The 24,331-nt window shown below is 37.1% G+C and overlaps 1 protein-coding gene across 3 annotated transcripts in view; it reads right to left on the bottom strand.

The window, feature by feature from the left end:
• The window catches only part of CITED1 (Cbp/p300 interacting transactivator with Glu/Asp rich carboxy-terminal domain 1), a 139,166-nt gene that overhangs the window by 113,944 nt on the left and 891 nt on the right, over positions 1-24,331 (bottom strand). For 2 of the 3 annotated variants that reach the window (XM_074207278.1, XM_074207277.1), the window contains exon 2: positions 18,439-18,573. The gene's annotated coding sequence lies outside the window, so the exon portion shown is untranslated. The remainder of the gene's footprint in view (positions 1-18,438; positions 18,574-24,331) is intronic. The other variant, XM_074207279.1, reaches the window with a different exon arrangement.

The following is a 24,331-nucleotide window of genomic DNA, read 5'->3' as shown; positions in this document are numbered from 1 at the left end:
AGAAAAAAAACAGAAAACCAACCCCCAAAGACTCTGGCCAAAATAAGAACCAAACACGTAAGACAGACTGGCTCAGGTAAAAACACATCTTGCCACCTTGGCCATAACCCAAACTGGATATAAATTGTCGTATTTTAAAATAATCACGTTCCTGGCAGCAGGCAAGTGGGATCCATGAACAAATCAGAATGATAGTAGCACAAAGGAAACATGAGATTTGCAAATCCAGAAACATCTCCATTCCAAATGTTCAAAAGGACTATTTGTGCCCAATCTGTGGTAGAGCCTTCTGAGCTCGTTACTGAACTGATTCTGATCAGCCAGTCAGACACACTGTACCTCAACCACAACATAGTGATATCATTGGTACTATTCGAAAACGAAGGACAAACAACAGGCAAATGGCAAAGCTACTCTTTAATCTTCTGTTCTTTTGACTTTGCAAAAACCTCAAAGAAAGGGTACAAAAATCTTATAAAATGCAAGAAACTATTTTTAATTTGTGGGATCTTGTCAGGAATCATCTTCACACCAAAGGATCAGTGGTTCAAGACTCTCAATACCCAGGAAGTATGTGATGCTGCATCATTTTCAATCTTTTATATAAACCAATAAACAAATTTGCTTCTGATTTTAAAGGAAATAGTTATCAATTTATTTTATGAACTAAAATTTATTCATTTATTTTGTCAGCAAACAAATTTGACAAAAAATACATTTCTCTATATTTTTGGACATCTTTTATAAAATGATGCTGCCCAACCAGCCCCACAGAACAAAATTGAGAAAAAATGTGCAAAATAACCCTTGCCAAACTTAAAAGCCAAAGGAATATTATAAAGTAGCCTGGGTAACAAATAACCTTGTCACACTGGCCGTGCCTAAAAACCTATGATGTTGCATTTTAAATGAATCACCTTCCTGTCAGCAAGTAGCAAGGTTCTTCAAGTTCTGTTCTTTTGGCTCAGTATTGTGTAAATTCCAAAGGGGTACAAAAATGGTAGAGAGAGACAAGGTACTACTCTTTATAATATCTGTGACCTTGCCAGGAACTCTCCTTTGAGGATTAGGGGTAGGGGTGGGAGGGCTCACGATTCTCAGCACCAGAATGGAAGGCACTGTTACTGTTTTAGCAATCTTTTTTTTTTAATCCAAAGAACTGGTTTAAATCTAGTTTTTAAATGAATATTTTCATTTACATTAACAAATTTATTCATTTTATCTCAGCAAAATAATTTATTCCATTATTTTTTGACAAAGAAATTAATTTCCCTATTTTTTGGACAAATTTATCAAAATAGTGCTTTTAAGCACTCCCATCCATATGGAACAAAAATTGGGAAATTTTCTAAAAATGTATTAAAAAAAAACTTGGATCTAAGCCCACATGACCAAGCAGTCTGGTCAAGGAAATAACTTTGCTATATTGGCCATATCACTAAACTATATGCACTTCACTGTATTTTAAATTACCTCGACCATGGCAGGAAACATATGGAAAAGTCTTCAATCCTCCAACTAAGGGACACAAAAATGCTAAAGAAGGGCAAGGTATCCTTTATGATTTCTGTGATTTGCCAAGAATCATCCTTTTTTGTTGGAGTCACAGATTAAAGAACAAGATCACTGCTACGCTTTTAAAAATTCTTTCTTTTGACCAATGGCCTAATTTGTTTCTGTTTTGAAATGAATTTATACATTTTAATAATTCCATAAATTTATACATTTATTTCATTCAACAAATATATTCCTTTATTAATTACTTTTGGAAAACTTGTTCAAAATGGTACTTTCCAGTAACCCAAACCACATGTATGAAAAGTTGGAAAAATATTCAAAAATACCCTTTGGGAAAAAAGTTAAATCAAATCTATATTTCAAAGCAGCATAGGTAACAAAAACACACTTGCCAAGTCAAAAATTACTATGTAATTTTCTGCATTTTCAAATAAACTCCCTCATAGTAGATAAGTTGCAAGATTACTCTTTGGTTTGGTTTTGCCAAAGGTCAAATTTAAGATATAAAAAAATTACTAAAGGGGGTGAAGTACCTAATAGAATTCCTATGACCTTGCCAGGAATCACTCTTATGTCAACAGGTTGTAGACTCAAGACTCCTAATACTAATTTCTACCTTTTATTTAATCCTTTCTTTAGACAAATAAACCAATGGTTTATTTTTGATTTGAAAAGAATTTATATAATTATCTTTTCAGAGAAGAAATCTATTCCTTATTTTGATGAAGAAATATATTTCCCTATTTTTCTGGACAACTTACAGAAGAAAATGGTACTTCTCAGCAACATAAATACCAGGGAAGAAAAAATAGGAAAAATGTACCAAAATAGTCTTAACAAATGTTGAAGATGGGCAAGGGACATGTCATGATTCCTGTGACCTTATCAATAACTAGTTATAAAGGGTTGGAGGCTCGAGATACCAAACAACTGGGGTAGGCAGGCTCTGCTGCTTTATTTTCAATCTTTTCACTGAACAAATAAAATATTCATTTCTTATATTAAATGAATAAGTGAATTTATTTAAATATAGTCATTAATTTAATTTTATTCAGCAAAAAAAATTATCCTTTATTTTGACTAAAATGGATTAGGGTTTTGGGATGGATTTTTTCTCACCAGACTCCTACATACTTTTAAAGTTCTTAAAAAAGAATATAGAACCCCAGTACATTTTTCTATCCAAAATGACTATCATTGCATAACCAAGCAAATGTGTGTACAACATACTCCCAAGCTGAATAGCCCAAGGAAGGCTTGCTCTAATTCACCATTCTGAGTGAGTGGAAACCATGCCCAACTGTAAAGCTCAGGGATATTAAACAGATGCAGTAGCAGTGGTCCATATTGTCTGCTGTCTTCTTCACTTTAGTCAGGAGAAATTACCACCATGCAATACCCATGAGCAAATCACTCAATCTGCTGCCTAGGTTTCCTTGAATGCTTTTAGCAGGATTTTTTGGCATTTCTTTTTTTCCCCTCAACACTGCTCCATACTAATAAAGTTATTTAACAGGGATACAGAATCCTTATCCATTTTTCTACCCAAATTGATTATCCACCATTACGTAGCCAAATAAAAGTGGTTACAATAGTTTGAAGCTGGATAACCCAAAGAACACACATCTTAATCTAAATTCACTGTTCTCATTGAAGGGAAACCCTTTCAAATAGTAGTCTTTGTTGTGAGAACAAACCCCAAAACCTGAAATAGTTTTTATAAAGAATTTTATTAGGTAATTTAATTTGGCAAAGGAGAGAGCTGGAAAAAGGTGTGTGTGTGTGTTGCACCCTCTCAAATCTATGTGTGATTACATTATATAAAGTTTAGACAAGGGCATAAATTTATTTTCCTGGTTGCCTGCAGGTAGCAGTAGGTAGTTTGCAGAGATGTGTATCTGTAGTTAAGTATGAATATATAAATTTTGGGAACCCAAAACACTAGCTGTGGGTGGGATCTAGGTACTCTCTGCTGCCATCCTGTTTCCTCAGGGCATCTCTGAGAGCAACCTGACCTCTAAGTGAACTTTTGGGTTAGACAACTTTCTAGGCACAAAAAGTCAGGGTTCAATCAACATTGATAAAAGATAAATAATAAACTATTTTCCTCACAATCCCTCTCTTTTGGAGCCAAATAAGGCCCAACATTCTCATAAGCAGAGAGCTGGGTTAAGTTCTTGAAGAAAGTTCATCAAAATAACCCAATTTATTAGAGACAGCATCCTCACTACCTATCGTGTCTAGAGCTTAATAGAATTCCTTTAAGGACGGGTAGGGGCCAGATTAGCAGCAAACTTTTCCCAACCTCTCATGGCCAGAGGAATCAATTTAAATAAATCTCAGGGATTGTAAATTAGGGATTTAAACTCACACCAGGAAACAAATGGACCATAGCCATGAGCACAAAAAAATCATAATCCCATGTTTCCTTCAATGTCTTAAAAGTTGAGCAAATTTGAGTCATATTCTCCTAGGTGATTATTTCATTAAACAGTCTCTACAGGTAAAATGAAGTCAGGTTACAGATTAAATTACATTTGGTGGGGGGTGTCATAACAGACTAATTAAAAGGAGAGATTTACATATTGTCAAGAAAATACCTTGTGAGGTATTATATAGTTAGCTAGGGGAATAAATCACTTTGGGAAGTTCAAACTGCCCTTTGGCTCCTACTTGAAGAATGTCAAGAAAAGTGAACAGTACTATTCATAAGTCTGTTTTTGGCTAGGTGAGGTTAATATGAACACAAAACAGTCTTTCAGTTGACTAAAAATCACAAGAAGAATGGCTCTAATTGCCAAACAATAAAAGGAAATTGGGCATACCTCTCCTGCAGGCAAACATAAACACCATGAAACAGTAAAATCAAAGTCATCAATATTAAATAACAAAGTCTCCTTGGTTCTTGGTAATCTACTCCAAATGTTCATTTAATCATCACATTTCATCTTGAGAACCAGCTGTCTGATGTAGCCATCTGATCCCTGGAAACATCTTCCCTTGAAAATTCTGGAACAGGCCTCATTCTTATGGCAGGTCTGGAAGGGGCTCCTCCCAGGAGATCACTTTTCTGGTTCCATGTCACTTGCAGAGGTTCCTTTTTTAATGTTGCTAAAATCTGCCGGTAACAAGAACTTAATACAATTTAGTACACTCTCTTAAATTTGGTTTTCCAGAAACTACTTCATGTGGTGAAAACCTTATAAAGCTAACCCTATTAATGATAGCTATGTAAGCAAAACATCAAATTAGGAAACTATTATTCACTTGAAAGATCAGAAAACTTCAGTTGTTACATTCTACTTGCACTTTCGATCTTAACTTGGAACCTATATGGAAATGCCATCTACAGGCAGAAGGAAGACTCTTACAAAGGTTCCATGAGGGCTGAATTGTAAAATGAGCCCTTCTGTCTCTTAATATTATCAAGACAGAAACTCCAAACAAGGGAAAAATATGATTTTAAATTTCTTCACACAATTTCAAATGCAATTTTATGCATAAATCTGTAAGCCAACTTTGAGAACATAATACTAGGACATACTCAAAGCACATATATACAATTAGAAACATATAGAAGTCAACCATATGTGTGTCAAACACACATAAGTTCTGAGAAAAAAATCAGTCTAATCTTGCTGCTTTCCTGAAGTAATATTTACTATTTCATTAAAATTTAAAGCTTACAACTTTATCCTACTGTATCTAACACTTTTTAAACTTTTCTTTGTTATTTTAGTTTTTCCAATTACATGCAAAGATAGTTTTCAACATTCATCTTTTTGTAAGCTTTTGAATTCCACATTTTTCTCCCACCCTCCCTTCCCTCCCCTCCCCATGGCAGCAAATAATCCGATATAAGTTGTACAAGTACAATTGTTTTAACTCTTTTTTAAAAACCATCTTTTAAAGATATATATCTATATCAATATATCTATGTGTATATGTATGTATTATGAAGTCTTATACATGAATATATATAGCCCTCAGAAAAGGGAGGGGAAGCCTAAGAACTAATTTACTTTAGCTGCTTAGGATAGGAAGTTAATCAAAAATTCAGATAAAAAATAATAAGATCATTCATACTTGTATTATAGTAACTCAATAGATGTTTTGATATTGATCACAATGACAAAAACTTCTACAATTATTTGCTATGAAAACAGAAGGACATGGTTATAAGCAATATAAACTTTCCCCTTTAATGGTACAGATTGATGTGACATAAGTATAACAGAGGAAAAATTCCCTTAGTTCTGTTTGATTCCAGGTAAGAATCACAGTTAAACTTTATTTTGGAACAGTCAATCATTCAGCAAAGTTCCACATTATTCACAGGATATCATAGCCAGGCTCAGAATTAACCTAGGGGGAAATTTTCCTGTTCAAAAAGGAAATAGCACAATGGAGAAACTTAGTTTAGAGGATACTTCCTTCACCTATTCAAGGTTATCCTCTCAACTTTTCCAGGCACAAAAATTACCTACAGCAGTTCTCAGACCGCACTCCCTTTGGGCAGCACATGGGGTTTCCCTTGAATGATAGACTATTAACTTAATGACAATTCAGACAGTAATACCTGAAATCAAAACTCAGAACAATATCAAATTACAATACCAATAAATTTTATTTCAAACAGCAACATTTCACTAATCACAGTTTAGAGCTACATTAGTTTTTTCATGTTGTGACCATAACAGTGAAAAATAAATACATATAATCATAAGGTCCTATCTTATTTGTCCTTTCTATTTTAACTCTATCTTGGAGCATAAATCAATCATTAGAAATTAAGAATAATCTCATTCTACAGTTTCCCATATATGATGAATACATGGTAGTTCACTCAAAAACCCTGAAATATGTTGGATATCATAAGCATGTAGACCAACAAATATCCATGTTGCCTATTAACTCCTTTTTTGTTTCTTTGTTTTTGTAAGGCAGTGGGGTTAAGTGTGTTGCCCAAGGTCACACAGCTAGATAATTATCATGTGTCTGAGGCCAGATTTGAACACAGGTCCTCCTGACTCCAGGGCCGATGCTCTATCCACTGCACCACCTAGCTCTCCCCTAGCTATTAACTCCTAAGGAAAAAAAATAAATTCTTCAAAACTAATGTCAGTTGATACTAAATTGGCTCAAATGTAGAACTCTAATAACATACTTTTCCAGATAAAATTTCATAATGTTCATAAGCAATTACCAAACAATCTATCAGATTAAAAACATTCTTTTGTTAACAGAGACTTTTACGTCCTTTTGTTTCAGCTATGAGAGGTCCAAGTTTCTCAGACAATTTTATTACTTTAGAACAGGGGTGGAGAACCTCTAGCCTGCAGGCAGTATATTGGTCTGGTGTTGCCAAGGCGAGTGCAGGCAGGACTCAAAATTCAATAAATCTAGTAGCTTTTTGGAGTGAATTAATTAAATGTTTGACCAAATACAGCCTACAAATGTTGTTATAAATATCCAAATGGCCCTTGGCAGGAAAAAGATTTCCCACCCCTGCTTTAGAACTTCACAACATGCTGTCAGCAGCTTTTCTCACAGAACTGATAAGATCTTATGACCCTACCCAAATAAAAGACCCCAAAGAATCTCACAAAGACAGTTTAGAAGGTCTGTGATATCTTTTTTCCAACAGTAAATTACTATTATGCAAGCTATACCCAATTAAATACTTAACAATTTTCAAACATTGTGACCACATTCTTTAACACCTCAAGTCATAAACTAACAGGAAAATGAGAAGTTAATTTTCAAATGATACAACTGCAATACCCTCTAGGTATCATTTTCCAATTAACAGCATTTCTAATACAAATATTTCCCAAAATTCACAATACAAGAAAAATTGGAATTCTATCCAAAAATTTTAAAAATTTTATTTTTAAAACATAACTCAAAACTTTTGGACAAACAGCATCAATTCCATTTAATGCATTTATGAATCCTCTTGCTAATGGCATTCAAAAACCAGTAATGAATTATACTTTAAAATAATAATAATAATGATAGTAGTAGTAGTAGTAGTAGTAGTAGTAGTAGTAGTAGTAGTAGTAGTAGTAGTAGCTGCTAACATTTATATAGCACTATGTGCCAAGCACATAGTTTTACAATTACTATGTATTTGATCTTCACAACAACCCTGGAAGGCAGGTGCTATTATTATCTTCCCCATTTTACAGATGAGGAAACTAAAGCAAACAGGTGAAGTGATTTACTCAGGGTCACACAGTCAGTAATTGTCTGAGACCATATTTGAACTCATGCATTTTCCAAGTCTATCACCTTCATGTCCAATGTCAAGTGTACTTTGCATTAAGTTCTTATTCACTACAATGATCCTAACAGGAGAACACATCTCACTTTAAACAAGTTCACTTTTTAATCTAGTTTTAGGACAAAGCAACCAAATCAAACTTGGATTTACAGTCACAAATGAAACATTCAAAGCCTCTTTTTCCCCTGAAGCCCATTACCTGCCAGCACCTGAAATTATGGAGCTCACCACAATCAGTTAGTGGATTCACATTCTCATCCTCCTCTTTTGGAATCCATGAGGCTCTCAAGATGGGGATGCCCCTTCTAAAGGCCCTCAAAACACTGAAGTTTAGAATGCTATATAAAAATAATTCCATGATGCAAATTTATTTCTATATAACATCTGCATGTAATTTGATAGAATATATTACCTGAAATTACTAACAGAAGTTTCTTGAAAAGCTTTCCATCTCCTTCTATCAATGAGATAAAAAAAACCCTCCTCAAACCTCTTTGCAAAACTCTCAAACCTTACATTACCCTCCATTAACAAGGTAACAATCCATTCTCCTCACCTCTATCTGCATAAACTTTCCCTTTCCTATGGATGAGTCTCATACAGCCTCAAGCTGGATACCTCCACAAAGGCACACACAGTCTGCTACCCATTTTACTTGACACAGGGAAATATTGCCCTAGTGAAAAATTCATGAACAAATCAACTTGTGGCAAGTTTTCTTGACTGCTTTTCAAGGAATTCTGGGGGATAAATTTGCTTCCCTCAAACACTCATAGCCTTTTAAAATTCTGCAACGGGGATATAGCATCACAGTCGATATTTCTACACATGCTAATTCTCCAGCCTGGGGGAAACCAAGGCAATATGAGTATCGCACAGTCTTAAGATGGATATTTTCATAAAGGCACACAGGCCTTCTTTGCCTGAGACAGGAAAATACTGTCACGGTAAAAAACAAACAAAAAACCCTCCACAAACAAATGACTCAATTTACCACAAGTTTTCCTGAAAACTTTCTAAGTGGTTTTAGAGGACAAATTTTGTTTGCCCCAAACTTCACCCTTGGGGATACAGCAGCACATACTACACATGCTGATTCTCTAACCTCAGGGAACCACCAAAGCAATGTGAGTACCATAGTCTCAAGCTGGACATCTCCCTGAAGGCAGACAGGATAGCAATGACCTACACTGCCTTCTGCCCACCCTCTTGACTTAATACTGCCACGGTGGAAAAACCCATTAACAAATAACTCAATTTGCAGTATGTTTTCTGGAATGCTTGTCAAAGGGCTTTGGGGGACAAATTTTTACCCCAAACTCATACGTACCACCTTTAATATTCTTGGGGATATTATATCTGTGATACGTCTGTGATAGTCTGGGGATAATATGCCTGTGAAGGCACAGTTCGATCTAAGGAACCCTTTTGACCAGTTCCATACATTAGGAGTACTGAAACAGAGAGGGAAGATGTGATCTACATTGCGTGCTGACCACTTTTACTTGAGCCAAAGAAAATTCCATAAGATGAAAATCCCCCAGCAAACCAATCAAGATGATCCTTATCTTCTATCTCATAGATTTTTGGCGGAGAGAGGGAGTTGCATCTAGGATATCCTTTGGATCAGTACTCATCCATACCTCAGGAGTGCTGAAAAAGACAGGGTTGTAGTCATCCATATTGCATGTTTACCCACTTTCCATCTGCCAAAGAAGCTGTCTCTAGTACCAAATTAATCTATTCTTTGAAGCTGCTATTCAATCCTCTGAAGCTAGCCTTCAATCCCATGAAACTGCTATCCATCTTAATCTTTTTCATAGGAATTTTTAAAATATCATTCGTAGTATAATTTTTACTGGACCTCTTCCTCCAAAGATCTCCAACATACCCACCCAAGGCTTTCCCAGGAAATAATAAACTTGATTTCTCTAACCTTATCCTAAATCTAACTCACCCACAGCTCAATGGTCTTCATATAGATAGATTATTAATCTAACCATTCACATTTTCTATTGCCTACTTCCCAGGTAGCATGGAAATTCTCTCAATGGTAAAATGCTAAATTAATCACAAGGAGTTGATACACATTTCTATTCTAAAACTTTTTTTCTCTACTGACTATGATAGCTATTTGAAAAAGAGGGCAGCCTGCCCAGGTCCCTGGTACCTACCCCCCAAAACCCTGCAGTTAACATCAGATTGTATAACATTTAAGAAATCCAATGAAAAACTAAAGGAAATGATATCTTCCATTTCACAGCTGCACAAAAAACCAGGCAGGAATCCAAAGAAGAAATGACCTTTGGTGATAAAGCCAGATCCTACCAGAGGATCTAGATAGCCTATAAAGTTATGTCCTAGGTGATCAATAACTTCCAAAGTGGAGTCACTGCAAGCACCAGTGAGCCAAAAAAGTCAACACAGTGATGGCCAAATATAATGCCATGGAGTTCATATATTTGAACCAGTCAAGAACAGGGATTCTGAAGATCCAAAACTTCGAACTCCAAGATCTAGAGGGTCTTAACTAGGGGAGATGAAGTTCAGCCCAAGTATTCAGGGGCCCTGGGGTATACCACCTTCAATCAAAGTGGAGTGGGAGTGAAGTCTGGATGGGTCACAAAGCACCAATTTCAAAACTAAAGTTGCTGAGATGAGTAATAAAATAAAAAATAATAAAATAAAAAAAACTGCTGGAAATTTAACTGCATACCAAGTGCAAGTGAAGCCTCAAGGGATAAAAATGAATTTTCCACAACTATATTAATACTTAAAAGAAATGAAGAGATTTAAAAAAAGGAAATGTAAATACTTGGGAAAATAACTGCAAGTAGAATAGATTCTATAAATAGAGAATGGAAAACCTTAATCAAATAATGTCAAACCTGAAACTATAGTCGCAAAAAAGAGAAATCAATGACTCAGTAAGTCAGCAAGAAATACTGGAACAAAATGAAAATGTAAGATATCAGATATGGAAAAGAATGTGGGAAGAAGTCAAGCAGAGATCATTTAAGAATCACCATATTCAACAAAAGCCATAGTAAAAATAACAAAACAAAAACATTAAAACTATTTCAAGGAATTATAAATGAAAATTTTTTTTATCTATTAGGACCATAAGGTAAAGGAAGGATAAGAGGCCACCAAGCATATCTGGATAAAAGTATATCCATAAACAGAGTTCTCCCATAAAAAATGTAAATCTACAAAAAGAGAAGCAGAACCAAGATTGTGGAGAAAAGGGAAGGACTTACCTGTGCTCTTCCAAATTTCCCTCCAAAGAATCCACAAAAGGCTGGAGGGAAATAACTTTCCAGTCTAAGATAACTTTAGGTTGGCAGAAAAGTTGTTGCATGAGGTGAGAGTAGAGCATAGTACATAGCACAGGCTGAGCCAGCAAACCAGCAGCAGGCCTTGGGGACAACTGAATCAATGGCAGCAGGTGTGCCTTCCAGAGCTCTCAGCTCACAGAGAGTAAGGGGGTTGGACAACTGTCAGAGGAGATTAAAAGGGATCCCTTTGTTGGCACTGGGTGCCAGATTTGTTGCTTTGCCCATATGTGGATTCAGGTCATGGTCCGGTGTTTCCAATCCAGGGTGAGAAGGAGCACTAGCACAGTAGAGCTGTCAGCTGAAGGGGAATGGGGACCCTGGTTACAGTTACAGGGTGGAAAAGAGTGCTGTGGGCAAGAGAAGGCCAAGAGAGGAGGAAACATATCTCTCCTTTGGTCATACTAACTACATACAGATCCCCTGAAATAGTTCTGAAAATAGCTGCACAAAAAATGCAGAGCTGGAAAAAGAGTCCAACTTTAACATAAAGGTCAAATTCAAGAAAAAAGGCTGGGAAAAATGGATATAAACAAAAAAAGAACCTGACCATAGAAAGTTATATTGGTGAGAGAGAAGATCAAAACACAAACTCAAAATAAGACTACAAAGTCAAAACTGCTACATACAAAGCAGCCTCAAAGAAGGTCTCAGATCCCAAAAGAATTCCTTTTTTTAATCAAAAGAATTCCTGAAAGAGCTCAAAAAGGATTTTAAAAATCAAATAAGAGAGGTAGAGGGAAAAACCAGGGAAAGGAATGACAGTAATGCAAGAAAATCATGAAAAAAGAGTCAACAACTTGGTAAAAGTGGCACAAAAAAATCTGAAGCCAATAATACATTAGAAAAAGAAAAGACTAAATTTTGGTAAAAGAGGGACAAAAACATAATGAGGAAGAGAATTCCTTGAAAAGCAGAACTGGCGGGGCAGCTAGGTGGCATAGTGGATAAAGCATCGGCCCTGAAGTCAGGAGTACCTGGGTTCAAATCCCGTCTCATACTCATAATTACCTAGCTGTGTGGCCCTGGGCAAGCCACTTAACCCTATTTGCCTTGCAAAAATCTAAAAAAAAAAGAGCAGAACTGGCAAAATGGAAAAGGAGATACAAAAGTTCACTGAAGAAAATAATTCCTTAAAAATTAGAACTGGACAAGTATAAGCTAATGACTTCATGAGACTTCAATAAACCATCAAATAAAATCAAAAGTAAAAAAACAAACAAGAAAATATGAACTGACTGGGAAAAATAAACCTGGAAAATAAGGTCAGGAGAGATAATTTAAGAATTACTGAACTGTCCGAAAATCATGATTAAAAAAATAAAAAAACATAGATATCATTTTCAAGAAATTATCAAGAAAAACTGCTGATAGTCTAAAAAAGAGTAGAATTGAAATTGTAAGAAAATACCAATCAACTTTTGGAAGAGATCCCAAAATGAAAACTTCCAGGAGTATTATAGTCAAATTTCAAAGCTCCCAGGTCAAAGAGAAAATATCGCAAGCAGTCAGAAAGAAACAATTCAAATATTGTGGAGTCAGTATAACACAAGGTTCAGCAGCTTCTACATCAAAAGATCAGGGAGTTTGGAAAATGGTGTTCCAGAAGGCAAGGGAATATCAAAACTGAGCATAAACTTTAAGAAGAAAAAATGGACATTCAATGAAATAGAGGACTTTCAAGTATTTCTAATGAAAACACTAGAGCTGAATAGAAAATCTGACTTGCAAATTCAAGACTCAAAAAGAAACATAAAAGGTAAACAGAATGGAGAAATCGTAAGGGATTCAATAAGGTTAAACTGTTTTCATTCCTACAGAGGAAGATGATACTTGTAATTTCTAAGAAAATTATTATTATTACTATTATTATTATTATTAGGACAGATAGAAGGAGTATATACATTGTTTGCATGGTTGTGAACTGAGTATGATTGGATGATATCTAAATAAATGAAATTAAGGGGTGGAATAGAAAAATGAACTGGGAGAAGGGGGAAGAGAGAGGAAAATGAGGTAGAATACTTTATATAAAAGAGGCATTAAAAGAGCTTTTAAGAGTGGAGGGGAAGATTGGGGGGGGCAGAAGTGCTTGAACCTTGCTCTCATTGGAATTGGCTCAAAGAGGGAATAACATAACTATTGGGTACAGAAATCTATCTTACCCTACAGGAAAGCAGGAAGGGAAGGGAATAAAAGGGGGATACAGGAAAGCAGGAAGGGAAGGGAATAAAAGGGGGACGGGGTGCTGATAAGGTGGACTGGAGAATGGTCAGCAACAAAACACTTTGTAAAGGGAGAGATAATAGGATAAAAAGCAGGGGAGAAGAGGGGGGGAGGTAAATACACAGTAATCGTATCCGTGAAAAATTTTTACAGCAAATTTCTCTAATAAAGGCCTCATTTCTAAAAAGTATAGTAAACTAAGATAATTTTATAAAAGAGTCATTCCCCAATTGATAAATAGTCAAAAGATATGAACAGACAGTTTTCAGATGAAGAATAAAAACTATCTATAGCTACATGTAAACTTTTTATTTTAATCACTATTGATCTGTGGGGGTGGGGGAGGGAAATAAGATTGGGGAAAAAAACTCAAAATAAATAAAATCTTTAAAAAGAAAAAATCACTATTGATTAGATAATTGCAAATTAATACAAATCTGAGGCATCGCTTCACATCTATCAGATTGGATATTAAACAGAAAAGGAAATGACAAATGTTGGAGGGCATGTGGAAAAACACATACACTGTTGGTAGAGTTGTGAACTGATCCAACCATTCTGGAAAACAATTGGGAATTATGCCCTAAGAACTGTAAAACTGTACATATCCTTGAATCTAGCAATACCACTACTAGGTCTGTATCCCAGAGATTAAAAACAAAAGGGAAAATGACCCACATAGAAAAATATTTATAATAACTCTTTTAGTGGTAGCAAAGAATCAGAAACTGAGGGGATGTGCATCAATTGGGGAATGGCTGAACAAGTTGTGGAACATGATTGTAATGGAATGCTATTGCACTACAAGAAATGATGAGCAGGATGCTCTGAAAAACACCTGGAAAGACTTACATGTACTGATACAAAGTGAAATGAGCAGAATCAGGAGAACACTCATAGTAAGAGCAACATTATATGATGCTCAAGTGTGAATGACTTAGTTATTCTCAGCAATGTAATAATCCAAGAGAATTACAAAGGATTCATGATGAAAAATGTCATCCATCTCCAAGAAAGAACTGAAGGAGTCTGAGTGTAGATCTAAACGTTTTTACTTGTTAATAAGTAGAGATGTGGGGGGGAAATTAGGTATTAAATATCATTTTTTAAAAAAAGAAAAAGCTTGGGGCATCTAGGTGGCACAGTGGATAGAACACTGGCCCCTGGATCCAGGAGGACCTGAGTTCAAATCTGGCCTCAGAGACTTAATAATTACCTAGCTGTGTGACCTTGGACAAGTCATTTAACCCCACTGCCTTATAAAAACAAAAAAAAAGAAAAAAAGAAAAACCTTTTGACCAAACACAACACCCATTCCTTTTAAAAACACTCAAAAGCACAGCAATAAATGGAGCCTTTTCCTTTTTTTGGCAAGGCAATGAGGTTAAGAGACTTGCCCAAGGTCACATAGCTAAGTATTATTAAGTGACTAAAGTCAGATTTGAACTTAGTCCTCCTATTTCCAGGGTTGGGATTCTGCTCCACCTAGCTGCCCCTAAATGGAGACTTTCTTAAAATGATAGGTAGTATCTATCTAAAACCATCAGCAAGCATTATTTACAATGGAGATAAACTAGAAGCTTTCCCAATAAGATCAGGATTTGTGAAGCAAGAAGGTCAATTATCATCACTATTAGTCAAGGTTGTACTGGAAATGCTAGTTATAGCAATAAGAAAACAAAAACATACAATGATAATGAGTTTTTACATAAGGTTTTTCTTCCCAATCTCTCCATAAACATGAACATAAATTCAAGATGATTATGAAAGAGAAGTCCATTTGTCCAGTCAACCTCTTCTGTCAATAGGTATAAGCTAAGGACTAGGCAACTTGCTCAATTTCACTGGATAGTTGGAATGGTTAACATGTAGGCAAACTAAGACAAGGCCAAAGTTTTCCACATGGGTTACTGCCAGTTTAATAAGGAGTTATCACTGATCTCCTGGTTTTCCAGTTAAAGATCTGCAAATTTTATGAACATCCCCTTGAATCTGTTTCTCTAATTCAGTCCAAAGAGTGTAGCTTTTCCTCACCATCTCCCTACAAACCCCATGAAAATGGAGGGTTCTGAGGTTATTTGATAAAAGTTAGGAATATGCCTATCATCAATAGTTTCAATCTCTTGGCTTTCATTGTTAAAAAAAAATAAAAAAGCACATTTCTCTAGTTGGCTCAAAAGAGGGTTATATCTATGACTAGGTAACTTGATTAACTTTGGTCTCAAAACTAAAGTTCCAACCCAAGCTTTTTAACTCCTGCCATGTGGATATATTATTGGCACTGCTGCCAGCCTCACAATGGCGATCTACACTTTTAAAGTCCTCATCTGCACAGCTTTCAAATTATTCCCTGTAAGTGATGCCAACTGTACAAAATACAATGAGAGCATGTCTAGTTTTCCTCCCAACATTCCCATGAACATGTTCAAAGTGACTCTCAAGAGGTGCTCAATCTCATCATGATTAAAATTTGAAAAATAAATCTAGGCAGTCACAAATATGTCTAAACTTTGGACTGATTGGGTCACTTGTTCAAATTCACTCATCTTAAGAATAAAGTGAAACTTTAGTTTTTCTTCCTCCTATCTCCTCAGTAGAGCACAAACCATGGCACCTGGTCTCTTGTATAGTCTGTCTTGTGCAAAGCCTGCAAAATATTTTTTGTCCAATCTTCCAGCATCCCTCTTGAATACTTTTCTGTGCGATTTGGGGAGAAACATGCATTTGGTACTGCATGGTTTTCCCACCAAAACATGGCCCCTGCCTAACATCAAATGTTTCAAGGATAGGGCTCCTTTTCTTTTCTACTTGCTCATGGATTGGAGCCCAAGATGAATTTGGTGTGCCCATACCCTTTGGGTGCACAGTCCAATAGTCGTTTTTCACACTACACAAGAAAGCTCCCTCAAATGAAAAAAGTTTCACAAAATGAACTGAAGCTATTCCCATTTTACTATATTTCAATGGGAAAAAATCATTCACTTTGGTTTTTCCAGGACTTTTTCATCCCAAGCTTTCCACTACCCATAGTATCTCTTTTCACAGCCATAACTGCCAAAGAATCTCATTAGTACAAGAAAAATGATCTCAACTTCTTGACTCCCATTGAAACTGTGGCTCCTAATAGCTCCAAATGGGTAGGCCTCCAATCCTTGATCTTCAACCACATCTGTCAGTCTGTCACACATATGCCCTCTTGCCCATCTGGAGCTTTTGTTCCTCTCTATTTTCAAGGGGGGAAAATGGAATCGATCCTTTTTCCCTCTGAAGCTCCCCAACCATTACAAACATTTTTCAACATCATCTGTTCTAATAATCTGTCTCTTGTCTATCTTCAAAAGGGACAGACAAGTCCTTAAATGGGTGAAACCTAAAGAATGACCACCTTGACCTTCCTAGCTACTTGCACAGCTTTGAATAAGTGTAAACCAGGTGATCTCCCTTGGGAAGTACCATGTGCCCTAGCAGCAGGTGTCTTGATCAGGTTCATTATGTGCCTGCTCCAAGATGCCTAGCAAGGCAATACTGTCTCTTCACATACACACCACCTTTGGAAGGCCTATCAATTTAGAGGTTATCAAAATGTTTACTTTGTCTGAACTTCTTTCTCTCAGACTCACTCTTTTAAAAAAGAATTGGAGACCTGCTTGATGATGAATGTTCCATCTTATTTAAGAATCCATAACACCACTTCAATCACCTACTTATTCTGGGTTCTCTGGGGTGGTTTCATCTAATTTTCTTTCATTTTCTATACCAACTGAGGTTCATTAACTCACCATTCACATCCACCCAGGGCTTTGCAATGTCAGGATCCACATAAGACTGAGATCAGAGCTAAAATCTACTCCCTCACATACCCAGCACAGCTCTGAACTCAAAAGCCACCTTCAGTCCTGGCCACTCCCATGTATAGTACTAACACTGGCAGGGATGATGCTCAGTGATTTTTTTAATTCCACAGCCTTTCTCCACATCTGACCAATTATTTATAGTCTATTTACATACATCCACATTATTCCCATTCTCTTTCACAGCATCTAAATATCTAAACCTACTCAATGACTCTTCTTCCTTCCAGTGTCATTCAAGGGTTCATCAGTATTCTAACCAATATGAGAAAAGTCTAGGGCTTTAGAGCCCCAGAGTAAAGAACTATGATTAATGGTTTCCCAGCATCTTTACTCAGGCCTCCTCACCTTAGTAATTTCCAACTTTCTCTTCAATAGAATAAATTAAAAAATATAAATAAGCAAAAAATAAAGAATAAATAGAATCTATTTGAATAACATACCTGATACATGTGGCCTGACCCTCCAATGAAATATAGATTCTCTCATGTATGAAAAGGATATGTCAAACAAGGAATCCTCAATGACAATTGCCATTAACAAAAAGGATCTTTTCACACTTTGACAGCTGTCCTGACTATATTTCTCTCAACAAATTAATAAAAAATATTAATAGGTGCCCCTTATGTGACAATTTAAGGTTCATAAAGTATTTAAGATAATCTCATCTGAACCTAGTAACTTTGTTTTTTCGACATTACAGGCATTATTACTTCCATGTCACATCAGAGTGATATGGCCACACAGTCAGTGTCAGAGGTGTTCTGCATTTAAATCTCCCATCCAACTGACTAGGCCAAAATCTCATTGGAAGAGTCTTAAGGCATCGGTGAAGAGCTCATTTGTGCTCTCTTCTCAAATACCCAAGTCTTTCTTGGTCCTGCTTCAATCCAACCTGGATTACGAATCTGTTTGTTCTGTATAAGATGACAATAGGGGAATATCCCCTGAGGTAATCATCTTACACAAACTTGTGTCATGCCACTTAGACCTGGTCTTGCTAATGGTAAGAAAAGAAGAGGAAGAATCATGTGTTGACAAGCAGGCTAGAGTCACTTAGGCAACTCTGGACCAAAGGAACATGCTTTGAAATCTTTCATTTAACTTTGAGTTTTTGTTTATTTAAGCTTTCCTCTGCCCATTTGTAAACAAGATCCTATTTTTACAAATATAAAGAACATAGAATAAGCTAAACAAACTAACCCTCGCAGTGAACACTCACCTTCTGCCAAAATGAGGGTCGCCAGCTGCCACTGAAGGATGTACTTAAGACTCCTGCCAAGTTCCACTGCAGTCATATTGAATGAACACATAGGGGCTCCCGCTATTGCATCCACTCCCAGCTGTAAAACGACTGCTTTGGGATTCAAATGTCATAAAAAGAAACATTAGAATGGCAAACCTCAAAGGAAAGGAACATTTGCATCAAGGAAATACTTTTTTTTTAAAGACACAAAAGCACAAGTCATGTTTATATTTTAATCCAAAGCACTAAAAGCTCCTAAATCCCCGGCTTTCTTTAAGGCTCAGTTCAGGTGACACAACTCCCTCCCCCCAAGGCCACAGCTGGAGCTTCCTTCCTCCAGAACTTACTTTCTAGGTTCTTATCTTTGTCCATGTGGTATCATGCACCCGTGCATGCACACACATACTCACAAACATGCATGTGCATGTGCACACGCATGAGTACCCCCCTCTTCCCCAGTGGAATGTACTCAAAAATAATCCATGACAGGAACCAAGAATACAAACACTGATTAAAAGCTCTCTATCCAAGAAGATCCATAACTTATATTCTCTATAAGACCATATGATCCAAATGGATAAGTTAAATGTACAAAGTCAATCACCAAAATTGGAGAAAACAGGGAGGAGCTTTTCTGATCAACTGTTAAGAAGAAAATTACAAAGGCTAGCAGTGATCCTAAAATAAAAAGCATCTTTCTTTTAAAAAATTCATTTATTTTTTTAACTACATACAAAGTTTTCAACAACCATTTTTTGTAAGGTTTTAAGCTTCAGCTTTTTCTCTCTCTCCCTCCCTTCCTCCCCTCCCCATGACAGGAAGCAGTCTAATAGAGGTTATACATGTACAATCATGTTAACCATATATCCATTATTAATCATGTTGTGAAAAAAGAATCAAACCAAAATGGGGGGAACCCTTAATACATAAAACAAATTTAAAAAATTGAGCATTGCAAGCCTTGGTCTACACTCAGATTCCATAGTTCCCTCTCTGGATGTGGATGGCATTCTCTATCACAAGTCCATCCCAGTTGATTATCACACAAAGTTGCCATTAGTGTGTGTAAGGTTCTTCTGGTTCTGCTCACTTCACTTAGCATCAGTTCATTCAAGTCTTTCCAAGATTTTCTGAAGTCCCGTCCCCTCAATAGGACTCCATCACATTCATATACCACAATTTGTTCAACCATTCCCCAATCATTCCCTTAATTTCCAGTTTTGTGCCATTTCTAAAAGAGTTGCTATAAATGTGTACATGTGAGGTTTTTTTTTTATTCTTCTCTGTAATCTCTTTGGGATACGAACCTAGTAGTGGTATTGCTGGATCAAATGGTATGATTGACCTGTGGGCATAGTTCCAAATTGCTCTCCAGAAAGTTTGGATTAGTTCACAACTCCAATGGTGCATCAGTGTCCCAGTTTTCCCACATCCTCTCCAACAGTGATCATTTTCCTTTTATGCCATATTGGAAAAGGCATCTTTCAATATATAACACTTAAATTGTATTACATTTGATGCCTCTAAAATAAGAGAAACTACTTAGAGAGAGGGAAAAACTTTTGATCAAATAGTTCTGTTCATTCTGATAGACAAGATATATAGGAAATTGATACAAATAATCCATTCCTCAATAGATAAAATGTCAAAGAACATGAAGTTTTCAAGAGACATGATCATAATAAAATCATTTCTCAATTATTAATAATGCAAATTATAATAACTCTGAGGTTTAACTTACATGCAGCAAATTAACAAATGTTATTAATAGACAAAGATCATTAATGTTGGGGAAGATGAGGGAACAATACTAATATACAGTTGTGAATTGGTCAACCTTTTTGGGGAAAACAATTTGGAATTATGTAAGATTTGTCACCCATGTTGTTCATACCCCTTGATCTATTTTTTAAGGTTTTTTTTGAAAGGCAAATGGGGTTGAGTGTCTTGCCCAAGGCCACACAGGTAGATATTTATTAAGTGTCTGAGGCTGGATTTGAACTCAGGTATTCCTGACTCCAGGGCTGGTGCTCTATCCAGTGTGCCACCTAGCCACCCCCCCCCCGATCTATCAATCACATTATTGAGCTTATTTATACTCCAAGGAAGTCCAGTTCTCAAAGAAAAATCTTATAGAAACCGTCTCATATAGATCAAGTATTCATAGTAGCACTAATTTTTTGTTAATCAAAAAAAAATGCAAAGTGGGTACCCATTGACTATGTATTGATCAAGCAAAATGTGGCATAAAAATGCAACAGAATACTTCTGTCCAGTAAACTATGACAGTTACGAGGTACTCAGAAAATCATGTGAAATCATATCAACTGATAACAGAAGGAAGCAAGTAGAATTGGAAGAATATACATGACTATAATAATATAACCAAAAATACTAAATGACAGCTTCAATCAGAGGAATTTCAATAATCAATTTATCATCTCTGTCTCAGAGAAGAGATGATAAATCATATTTCCTTCCTCTAGTTAGCTGGGCCAACAGGGTCTAAATGTTGTGAACAAACTCAGCTGGTTGCACTTGACAGTTTTTTTTTCCTTACAAAGGAGAGTTTAAGTGAAGGTGGGAGAAATCTTGGATAAGTTTAAATCCATATAGCTTCTACATCAATCAAGCTGTAATGAAGCTCCTTATCCTACATGCCAGACTGTGATAAGCAAAACAGTACGTGTCCCCACAGCTTGTGGCATAACAGGGTAAACAATCTGAACATATAAAGATAAATACCAGATACAAAGGAGACAGAAATTGTGTGTACAAGGGACACCAAGTGGGAGGCCAGTAGAGGTAGAGGGTAGAGGGTATGAAGGGGAGGGAGAAGAACAAGATAGGAAGGGACCACTTTAAGAAGAGATCTGAATGCCAGAGTGCTGCAGGGTTTATTCAAGGGAATTCCCCAAAGAGGCTGGAGCCTCTGGAGTTTACAAGTTGGGTTGAAGGAGGAGAGAGTCAAAGCTGTGACATCATCAAACGTGGACTTTGAAGAATGGACTGGAAAGGGAAGAGGCTTGAGGCAGGGAATCAATAGTGTAGGGAAGAGATGATGAGGGTCTGGCTCCGGGTAGTGGTAGGACATTAGTGAGCATCTATGCTGAGGAGAGACAAATGTGGAGTGAGAGAGAAGACTAGAGGAGAATACCAAGATTTTATATCTAAGTGACCAGAAGGATGGCAGGGAAGTTTGGAAGGGGATGGCTTTATGGGGAAAAGTAAGGAGTGTTGGTTTGGGTATGGTGAGGTTTCTCAATCAACAGGTTATCTAGTTTGAATATCAAATAAGGCTCAAACTGATAAATGGTCAAAGGGTTTGAATAGGCCCTTCTCTCTCTTTTTTAAAAGCTTATTTTTTTTCAATTACTAGCAAAGATAGTTACAATATTCATCCTTTTGCAAGCTTTTGAGTTCCAAATTTTCTACCACCCTCCCTCCTCCCCATGACAGCAAACAATTTGACATAGGTTGTAAATGTACAATTGTGTTTAACGCGGTGCCATATTAGCTATTGTGAAAGAAGTAGAATTAAGGGGTAAAAACATGTGAAAGAAGGAAAAAACATAAAGGAAGCTTTAAAAAGTGAATACAGTATGCTTTGCTCTACATTTAGAATCCAATGTCTTCTCTGGATGTGGATAGCATGAATAGGCCTTTATGAAACGAAGAAAATTAAGCTCTCAATAAAGTTTTTAAAAGTTTCCAAATTTATTATAATTAGAGAAATGAAAATGAAGGAAACTGTGAGGTTCCAACTCATAGCCATCAGACTGTTCAAGCTGATCAAAAGAGGGGCTGATAGAGTTGTGGTGCAGCTGTTCTGGAAAGCAATTTGGAATTGTGTGTCCAGTTATTCCACTGGGCCAGTTACTTCTTTTGAGTCAGTGATACCACTGCTGGTGGCCTATATCCCAGAGGTTCTTCTGCACAAAAATATTTATATCACATTTCTTTGTAATGACAAGAAACTGGAAATTAAATGGGTGTCTGTCAATTAGGAAATCCCCAAACAAGTTCTGGTACCTGCCTGTAATAAAGTATGATTGTGCTATAAGAAATGATGAAAGGGTAAGAAGGGTTCAGAGAAATCTGGGGCAACTTGTACAAAATCTTCACACTGATGCAGTGTGTGAAGTGAGCATCAGAACCAGAGAACAATATGCACAAAAGAGAACAACTGAAAGATTTTCCAAGTGTACTGATATCAAGGATTCCAGAGAGGAAGTTCACCCTGATCTCCCAACTACAGAATGAGACCTGAGTTTTTAACATGACCAATGTGGAGATCTTCTGTGATTGATTCTACATGTTGGGGTGGTTCCCCCCCCCCCCCATTTGGGGGCAGGTAGAGAACTGGAAATACAAACTATAGGTTGTAAAATTTCATTAAAAAGACAAATTTAAGGGTGGGTAGCTAGGTGGTGCAGTGGATAAAGCACTGGCCCTGGAGTCAGGAGTACCTGGGTTCAAATCAGGTCTCAGACACTTAATAATTACCTAGCTGTGTGGCCTTGGGCAAGCCACTTAACCCCATTTGCCTTGCAAAAACCTTAAAAAAAAAAGACAAATTTAAATTTCAAAGAAAATAGCAAGGGGCAGTTGGTGATTTGGGACTGAAACTAAGGAAAGGAGAAAGAGGGAAGACTTCAGCAGACATGTAAACAATTCACGAGAGAGGACCAGATCCCTGAGAAAGGAGAAGAGGGTCCAAGAGGGTCAATGTAGCTGGTGGACGAGTCATGGAGTCAGATTCAGGCCAGGATGCTAAAAGCAATGGGCAGGTAGGTCTGAAAACCTAGAGATCAATATCAGGAACATGTAGAGGAAAGTATCCAGGAGGGTGGTGGTCAAGTGCTACAGAGAATGATGTCAAGAAGGATAAAGATGGAAATTCTGGCCCTAAGGTGGCTGGCTGCTTGAGCAGGGGGCGGACCTCTCAGCATCCACCAAAAATGGCAGTTCACAATCGAGAGAACAATAATCAAGGAATCCAATGTGAAACTATAGTCAGTGCATTATTTGATTTCAGAACTGCACAGCTAAAAATAGCTAGCATTCAAAGGGGAATAGCTTAGAAGAGAAAGTGCTAACCTGACTCAAGTGATGGACTCCCCCTGAAGCCTAGAGCAGACCAAATCAAAATCAATGACTCTATGAGACAGGCAGCTGAGGGGGGCTTGCCCTCCTGCTTCCAGTCTCTCCCTGCTTGGATCTATCCTCCAGTCAAGTACCAAAGTGATTTCCTAAAGCACAGGTTCAACCACCTGAATCCCCTACTCAGTCATCCCTATGGCCCGGCCAGGATCCAAACCCAAATGTTCTTCTTTGGCATCCAAAGTCCTTCAGCATCCAGACCCCCTCCTCCCTTCCTTGTCTTCCTTCTCTGGACTCAGGGGAGTTTTTGCCTGGCTGGCTCCCAATCCAAGCCTGTAGCCAGCTGTCCCTCTTCATCTTCAGCTAGTTTTCCTTTCCACCTAAACTCGCACCTCTTACAGGAAGCCTCTGCCAGTCCCTTTCAATTCTAATGCCTGCATTCTGTTAATAGTCCCTATTTGCCCTGTCTCCAGCGCTTGGCACAGAATTGTTAAGCTATCACCCCCTCTCCTTAGACTGGGGATTCCTTTTAGTCAGAGACTTTGCCTTGTCTCTTTGTATCCTCAGGACTTAGCATAGATACTTACTAGCCGCGTACCTTTGTCTGCCTTGGTTTCCTGAACTATAAAATGGGAATAGTGATAAGCCCCTCCCTGCCAGGGTTGGGAGGATCAGATGAGGTCGGGTTCACAAAGAGCTCAGAGGAAGGCCCAGGCATCCAGTGGGTGCTTACTAAAGGAACAAACATATCTGAGTTGGGAGACAG

The sequence above is a fragment of the Macrotis lagotis genome, chromosome X (genome assembly GCF_037893015.1).
Source record: "Macrotis lagotis isolate mMagLag1 chromosome X, bilby.v1.9.chrom.fasta, whole genome shotgun sequence".
In the NCBI taxonomy this organism is placed as follows: domain Eukaryota; kingdom Metazoa; phylum Chordata; class Mammalia; order Peramelemorphia; family Peramelidae; genus Macrotis; species Macrotis lagotis.
The sequence above is the reverse complement of the archived record's forward strand: the minus strand, read 5'-3'. Positions and strand labels throughout refer to the sequence as shown.